This window comes from Vicugna pacos, chromosome 26 (assembly GCF_048564905.1).
Source record: "Vicugna pacos chromosome 26, VicPac4, whole genome shotgun sequence".
Lineage (NCBI taxonomy): Eukaryota > Metazoa > Chordata > Mammalia > Artiodactyla > Camelidae > Vicugna > Vicugna pacos.
In genome coordinates, this window is record NC_133012.1 from 22486076 (window position 1) to 22495003 (window position 8928).

Genomic DNA, 8928 nt, shown 5'->3' on the forward strand with positions numbered 1-8928 from the left:
AATCTGTGTTGTGGGAAGCTTTCTTTAAATGATATACCCTTTGTAAACTGCTGCCCTGCAAGTAGGAATGGGAGCCCCAGAGTTCCCGCCCCCCCTGCAGCTCAGAAGCCACCTCTGTGAAACCTCTAGGTTTCCAGGGAACAAAGTCTGAAGTCCACTTCTTCATTTCTGTATTCCTTCCTTTTATTTCAAAAAACAGTGGATGAAGAGACATGGGAAGCTTTTGAGTTTTCAAGGAAAGTAAAGGGAAACACAAGATAAAAAAAAAAGCACAGGATTTGGGTAAGAATAAAGGAAACAGAGAAAAAGACAATGTTTCAGGTAAGTTTGCAATGCACCTGCCAAAGTTGTGAGAAACCGGATGGCAAACAAAGCCTTAAAACAAAGGTACTGAAAAGAAAAGAAATACTACATTATCAATGGCACTTACAACTTGTGTATCTTCATGCTTTCAAACGTCATATATACATACACACACACACACACATACATACATTTAAATTTGATTCTCTGACATTTCAGGTGATTTACCACATGACCCACATGATTCAATCTTAAATTACAGAGGTTGATAACACTAAGTTTAAGAATGGACTCAGAGGCCAAGTAGGGTTCTGTTTCCTAAAAGGTGACCATGGTCCCAGATACTATTTTGGGATGCTCTTTGTTTTTAAACTAATATCTAATTACACCCTCCCGGGGGGTGAGGCGGGGAGTGGAAATGACCCTCACGTTCATGTTTCTGCTCTTAAGATTCACATCTGATGGCCGGGAGAGTTCGCACAAGGATTCTGGCTCACTCTCATGTAAATTCTCTTTAGAATGCTTGGAAGCACAGCGCCAGACCCTGGTCTCCAGCTTGCCAAAAGACATGCTGGCTTCTTGGTATGGTTTTCTAGCACTTTTGCTATTAGTGCATGATTTGACAATATGCTGCCACGGTAACAGAATTCATTAAGGGCTTTCAGTTTTGTTCTGCCAATGAGGATTTTCGCCTGCATGCGGTGCTGGCCTCTGAAGATTGATCCGTAGTATTTGTCTTATAAACCCTTGCCATCTCATAGCACGACTGATGCTACAAAATAATCCGTAATGACCAGGTTCTCCAATATGAGCTACTCCCTGAGGATAAGGTAGGCACTCCTGAAAACCACATTAACTTCTTCATCGTCAAACCTGGGTGCTTAAAATTGACGGCAGGCACGTGGATACACCATGCAGGCCCTCCTCGCACCACTGGGGCTGCAGAATGGATTAGGAACTTAATCATTTATGTTCATTCTTTACAATATCCCATTATGGAAACAAAATTCATATTCTGACACATTTTCTTTGTAGAGTAATTTTCAGAGGTAAGGTTTGCTGGAAATAACCATGGGGTTGATACAATAAAGGTAAAAAAAAAAGTCAATGTTTCTAACCAAAATTTTCCCATATGATTTCAGTAAAATAGTTAACATACCTTCTATTATTTTCAACTATATTTTTAATACCTCGTAATTACATTTTGATCACTTGTTCTATTTTTTTTTTTACTACTGGATTGTTTATTAATCTTTTTTTGTTGTGTGTAATAGTAACAGCTTAAAAAGTCCTGTGAAATCTTTTTATGCTAATGAGGCCAAGGTCATTGGGCCAACTGCCCTGGGATCAGTTGGTTTCAGAATGAAAAATTAAACTACCCCTGCATTTTCCTTTTGTGTGTGTAAGTGGTACCAGTGAGAGATTAAAAATGAATCGGGGGAGCCCAGTGAGTACAAGGAAAAATAAATCAAAGTGTATTATTGGATAAAGTGAGGAAATAAAAGCACCATCTTTAATTAGGGCAGTGGTTCTCAATCAGGGGCACCCCACAGGGGACACTAGGCAATGGCTGGTCACATTGGTAGTTGTCACAACTTGGGGGCGGGAGGGTGTTGCTACTGTGAGCAGGTGGGTAGAGGTCAGAGATGCTGACAAACATACTGCACAGGACAGCCCCCCACTCCCCTCCACATACACACAGAGAATGATCTGGTCCAAAACGACAACCGCGATACAGTTGAGACGTGCTGCTTTGGGGGAAGCTTGGAAAGAAAGGGAGAAGACAAGTGCGATTTGTCTACAGGTCCATTAAACTGGCTTAGAGGACAGAAGGGGGTAAGAACACCTGCAAGGAGAGTTGGCCTCCGGCTTCCAGGAGGGCGTGATCTGAGGGTCTCAGGAGAGGTGAATCACTGCTTCCCTCTCTCCAGTAGGCGGGACAGGAACGTCGACGCCCCAGTGCCACCAGCGTGTCTTGCACAGGGGGGTCCGAGCGGCACCTGGAAGGCGCAGGCCGCACACAGAGGCCCCCGAGCCGGCAGGCCTGCCGGGCGGCTGAGGCTGAGGAGAACGCATGGCTCCGACACCGCGCCGGACAGAGCTGAGGGAAGCGGCTAACAGACTGGAGCTCGTCCTGCAGCCCCACAGGCAAGGGAGCAGCCTGTTCAGCCCCCTTCGCTTGTAGCTGCCTTCCCTGACAAAGCTCAGTTTAGGTTTGCGTTTTCTTTCTTTCTTTTTTTCTCTCTTTATTCGCATACCTTCCCAGCGTCACGCCGCCTGTTCGCTGTTTTACCACGAACTCGCAACCGCTTCTGCCCAGCGCGAACCGGCTGAAACCAGATGGGAGGGCGGACCCTAAAACTGGGCCTGCGCAAACTCCATTTGACCTCCTGATGACGTCAGGCTGCAGACTCCACCCACAGGTCCCAGCAGCGTGCCTTCCTTTTGAATATACAGACACCCAGGACCCAGGTGCGCCTGCGCAGAATGCCTATGCTCCGTCTTTTCCCGCTTCCTATCTCCCTCCCCGCTCCTCCAACGGCCTGTTTATCCCATAAATGTCCCAAACTCCTTGCCTTCGCGGAGATGGAACCAACACTTGTTCTAACTCCTGGCTTAGCTGCCTTGCGGATAAACTCTGGGCTAAATCTGGGCACTGAAGTGCCAGGCTTCTGTCCGTCAGGCAAAGGGATCTGGTTTCCTAACAGCGGTCACTTCTCACATCTTTTCCCCTTTCATGTACTACTTTTGCCATTTTACACTGTCACTTATAAATTTTGTTAATATTCTGATACACTATTAAGTCGGTTTAACATCCCTTTCTGGGCTTCTTTGTTTTAACTTGTCGGGGAGGAATAAATTTTCCACTACACTTCAGGTTCTTCTGGCTGGTCTAAGAATTAAACTGACATGAGGCTGATTAACAGGAGAAAGTCACACAAAAGCTTAACAACACGCATACGGAGGCGAGACCCAGGGAAACTGAGAAACTAGCCAGAATGGCTGAAAACCTCATCTTAAAAGCCATCTTCAGCTAAAGACAAAGGAGGATGTCGAGGGGGACAGTTTGGGACCTCAGAGGGGAGGAAGGCAGCTGACAAGACAAAAAAGCATATGTTTGGTAAACATGTTTGCTGGGCCACGCAGAGATGGTGGGATACAGAGAGGAATTTTAACAAACAGACTTTTCTAAGTTCCTTCCTTTCTCCACACCTAGTTCATACTGTAGTCAACTATGGCGATGACTCCCTCCCTGCAACAGGTGCTTAGGCAGTTAGGGGGAGGGTCAAAGTTTATTCCTGAGTCATTTGGGCCTTGATTGTCCTCAGCTCATAATAATCCACACGCTAAAGAGACATTTTGAGGTGGCAAATTTTACTTCCCTACAAATTCTTACAAATCTTTCACACTTAAAAAGCTTCCAGCACTTTTTGAGAGATTATATGTATGTATATAAGTGTGTGTGTGTGTTTGTATATATAAAATTTAGTATTTGACACATTGTAAAATGATTATAAATCAATAAAAAATGTTAAAAAAATTTAGTTGGTTCCTTTTTTTCATCTAAAAGGACATAATTTGGGCCTTAGCATCATTATTGGTACGAGTTGAAACCTCAGAGAACAGACCTTCTCCTGATGAAAATGACACAGGTAAAGTAAAAGTGTTTCACAAAGTGTAAGTAGTGTTTATTTAGTTAGCATCCCTGTCTCATTTCCTTCACCCCTCCAATCTTTTTCTTTCTTACCTTCTTTCCTAATCTCTACCACATGTATTGAATGCCTGCCCTATGCTGAGTCGTTAACACACAGAAATAAACAGGACGTGATTCCTATCCAACAGACAGAAAGCACGCATGAACAAAAATGCTATATATCAAATGACAATGCAGTTGTCAAATCTGTAAAGTGTACTTAACAACTGAACAGATTTTTTTTCTCCATTTAAAATTTTTTTTTCAGGGCTGATAAATGGTTTTGTGTTTTATCTTGTTACATTTTGGGATTATTTTGTTTTGTATCATATGAATTCTTAGGTGGATGTATTTCAACTATACAAGAACAATAGGGAATGGTAATTAGTACTTATATAGGAAAATTCAGAGTTTTCCATTATACACCATTTACAAATGATATCAAAAAGCAGAATAGTATTTGTAATAAGCATCTTGCTATTTAAGTAAAAGAGAGGACAGCTGATAAGTGACTATTTTTGATCGTGAGGAGTTGGATTCAGATCTGAGAGGACCAGCTCTTGTCTAACTTTCATGCAAAATCACACGGGAAAGTGTCCAGCCAAGAAGAAGAACAAAGACACTAAGAAATTCTTTTATTTTAAATAGAGGTTCTTTTATTTTAAATGAAGACTACTTCTACCCTTAGACTGCTTTACCTGGAGGCATATCTTCTTTTGAATTTTGAAAAATGTATCAAATAAAGGATTTATATTTTAAAATAAGAACGCTCCTAATGAAAACTACATTCACTCTGATTTGGGATATAACCTGATGGATTATGATGATCTTACCAAAATCAAGTGAATGCTTCTCCCAACCCAAACAGGTTTGACTGTACAAAACAAAACAGAAAACCAAAACTCAGTGTTATATGAAATTCAGGAAAATGTGAATTATCCTGTGAAAGACATAAGAGCATTTGTGAACCCTCTAAGATCCTGTAGAATTGTAAACAAAAGTTAAATACAAACACAGTAACAAGAGTGTGTCAGAATTAAAGACAGTGTCATGTTAGCATCCAATGACTCCACTCCACAGTAACAAGAGTGTGTCAGAATTAAAGACAGTGTCATGTCAGCATCCAATGACTCCACTCCATGCTCAGAGTGTCTGAGGTTGTGGAATCCCAGAATGCAAAGACGGCTTTACGTCAGCCAGGGGCACTGTTCTGACCACAGGCAAGACACAGTTCTGCGTGCTGCTCCTCCTCTGCACTGCCAGTAGGACTGACATGCTATTAAGGGTTTACTAAATTGTGTTTTCAAAAGGTAACACCATTTTCCAAAACCAGTACAGCTGTTAGGGAAGGATACCACTCTCGTAGCCAGTGGAATACGCACCACGATAGAGGAATGACGTTTGGATATAAACACCGTGACATAAAACACTGCTGAGACCTCTTGGTGGATCATAATGTAACAAGTCTTAAGAGACTGTCTCAGGAAGATGAGGCAGTAATAGAGGATTCCTGGTTCATTTGGCTGTGGCAGGCTCCTGCCTTTGAATCTGCAGAATTATCTGTTTCCAACAAAACCAACTCCGAATTCCTCAGCTTCGGTCTTGATGCTGGCTACCAAATAATTCAAATCTCAATCTCTCCAACGTCATCTCTAATCAGTTCACGGAAGGTGAGACATCGGTGACAGAAGGAAAAGAAAATTATGAATATATTCAATTTTCTTCTCTCTAGTAGGGTAACACTAAAAATATAATCCAAGGAAAAGGGCTGCTATAAAAACTCAAAGAATTATTAAAATTATTACATAAACTCTCATAGTAATCTATGATAAAGGGGCCTGTAGTTATAAAATCTGTTTATATCTTATTGAATGGCCCTTCCTTTCATTTAAAATCCCTCTTGTCACCGTGAAGTCTTAGTAGCTGAATGACTATGACAGACTGTGTAAGACAAAAGTTACGTTGGTCAGGGCAGCGTAGGGGAAGGCGGAGAGTCACAAGACCCAGTCCAGGCTGGGCCACTTCATTACTGTAAGGCCTTGGACAGGTTCACTAAGCCTACTGAGTATCAGGTCCCTCAATTGCAAAATGAATACTTACAACAATCTCCCTTTTGTTGTAAACATTAGCCATAGAGTAGTCAATAAAAGTCATGTCTCACTGCCAACCACATAGAAGGTGTTTAGCAATTGGTTCCCAATAGTAGCAGTGGTCATTGTAATTAATCATTGTGATAGTAATTTTCAATGGTAGTGATTATCAGCAGCAATGACCTTTATAATCCTGCAAGGTGTAAAAAAAAAATACTGCAAATATCTGGGAAAGTAGAAAAAAGCAAAAGTCATAGAAATAGAATGTAAGCATGCTAAAGAAGAGACAAAATGCATGAGATGGTCACTGTGATGTCGAAATTTATGTAGTTGGGCCATGGTGCTCAGATATTTGGTCAAACATTATCTTAGATGTTTCTGCGTTTTTGGAAGGACACTGACATTGACATCAGTAGACTTTGATAACGCAGGTTACCCTTCACGATGTGAATGGGTCTCTTCCGGTTAGTAGAGGGCCTTGACAAAATGAAGGCTGACCTTCCCTGACCAAGGAGAAATTCTGCCAGCAGATGGCTGCTGGAATCACTCTGCAGCTCTTCTGTGGGTCTCCAGCCTGATGGCCCAACCTGCAGGTTTTGGATTTTCTAAGCCGCAACAACCACTGGGGCCAATTCCTTAAAATATTTTTCTCTCTGCCTCTCTCTCCCTCCTTCTCTCTCTACACCCCACCCTGCCACACACACATCCTGTTTCTCTGGAGAACCCTGCCTAATACAGTCACGAAGCCCTAAAAGCAAACTTTAACCCAGATGAGTAATAATCAGGATCTCCAATGTTGAAGCCTGTGCAACACTTTTTAAGGATGATATTACAGCATTGTATCTGATGTGTAACTTTAAAAATCAACTGTAACTTTAAAAATCAACTGTATCATTCAGCTGTGCTTCAGAGTTCGGAAGAAGATGTATAACACTTAAACACTTCGATCTTTACTATTTATCATTAACACATATGAGGGAGAAAAAATAACTGCTGAATATCAGTTCTATGGAATGAGAAAACATAAATCCTTTTTAATATAAATAATGTCTTTAGAGTTCTCAATAGAGAAATAATATGAATATGAATACGAATAATGTTTGTCTTTTAAAGAATGTAAAAAGCACATAGTGCAAAGCCATTAGCACTGAAAAGTGGAAATAAGTAGAAGGTAAATGTTATAGTAAATCTTCCATTTTATGCTGTTCACACAAAAACATATTTTTAATAAAGCAGTATTGCAAAAAATGCATTCCCTTGCCCTTTTCAATTTGTATATTTACAGACATTCCATTTGTTAGTTATTTTTATATTAAAGACTTAGAAAGCAAAGTACAATAAAGCAAAATAAAATAGAACAAAGAATAGTCCCGATGAATGACTCCACATTTATTCCTGGATACTGTGATACATGTAAGACTACGTGAGAAAAACTGAGAAACTTATGAAAGCTTTAAGTTTCTACAGAAGTTCAAATAAAACCCATGACGGGAGGAAGAGGGAGATGAAGAGGCTTGAATGAGTTATCAAGTGGTTGTAATGTTTAGAGAATGAAATGGACCCTCACAAGTGCATTCTGTCTTCATCAAATAATGATTAAAACTGTAATTGTGGATTGTTATGAAGAGCACCCTTCCCAGAGGAAAAAAGACATATTACAAAAATGCTATTGCAACTCTCCTTAAAAATTGTTCATCTATGCTGAATGAGCGCTCTCCACATGTCATTGAGAAGGGTGATTTATTTTTCTAATTTCAAAATGCAATACAATATTAAACAGCTGTCAAATGCAAGTCTGGCTCCAAAACCCCAGTCCATCGACTCTATCACAATGCGTCTCTTTCTGTAAGGAGTCCTCTTGGCCAAGTTCATTGGCTACAAAAATATACATATATTTATCACTTAACATTTTATTTTTAAAATAGCTATTTCAGTAAATTTTCAGTATTTTAGGCTAGAATCATCCTGCATGTTTAATCATTTTCTGAGGCAACTGCTATGAACTGTTGGAAAATCCAAACACAGGGAGGACGTTGGCCTCTCCCCTTGGAAATTTATCAGACATGCGAAGTTTTCTTCCAGCACTTCTATTTGTTCACTTTAATTGGCTTTTGTGAATTTCTTTCTGACCTAAGTCTCCTGTTCCTTGAGTCTTTTCTTCTTGGCCGTGTTCCCTCTGCAGTCTCTCTGGGTAAATGCATTTCTTCTCACTGCCTTAGCTGTTGCCCGCCACAGATGATTCAGGTCCCACGACATAGCTAACCCACTTCACCCGTGCACATCTGGAAGTTAAACTGTGCTGGCAGAGGGGTTGACAGTTATCTAAGGAAAGGCTACACGTCCCTTACAACTCTCCCTAAGAGTAATGTATATGTCAGTCAGTTGAAGATACACCTTCAGCAGTATTTTCTAGAAGTCTCCTAACTGACAGCAGTGTGATCAGGATATGTGTTGGCATCAGATTAGTCTCCCTGAAATAAATCTAATATAAACGTTAGTCAAATGATGTGTTACTTTTGAACACACCAAGTATATTCTCACTTTTTTTTTTACCTTTGTTTACAATGTTCTTTTTATGACACATGTTTTTCCCTTCTGATGTCCACTCTCATTTTTTAAGTATCTACCATCCATCAAGCCATAGCTTAAACACAACCCTCCCCGAGAGTCAAAACTTCCCTCACCACCCACAGAGCTGCAACCTCTCCATCATTTAACCCCAGAGCACTTTCTTCCCACCTTCTCATTGCCCTGATGGATCTCCTTTCTTTGTACATTTACAAGTTTCTCTGATTATAATCATGAGAGGGACATAGTGTTGGGAAAAGTGGAAAGCCACAG

At 40.7% G+C, this 8928-nt stretch overlaps 1 protein-coding gene across 1 annotated transcript in view; it reads right to left on the minus strand.

Annotated features, from left to right (window-relative positions):
- TENM3 (teneurin transmembrane protein 3) overlaps positions 1-2653 on the minus strand; it is a 1525061-nt gene extending 1522408 nt beyond the window's left edge. Inside the window, exon 1 of the mRNA XM_072950498.1 lies at positions 2562-2653. The gene's annotated coding sequence lies outside the window, so the exon portion shown is untranslated. The remainder of the gene's footprint in view (positions 1-2561) is intronic.
- Positions 2654-8928: the final 6275 nt, after the last annotated feature.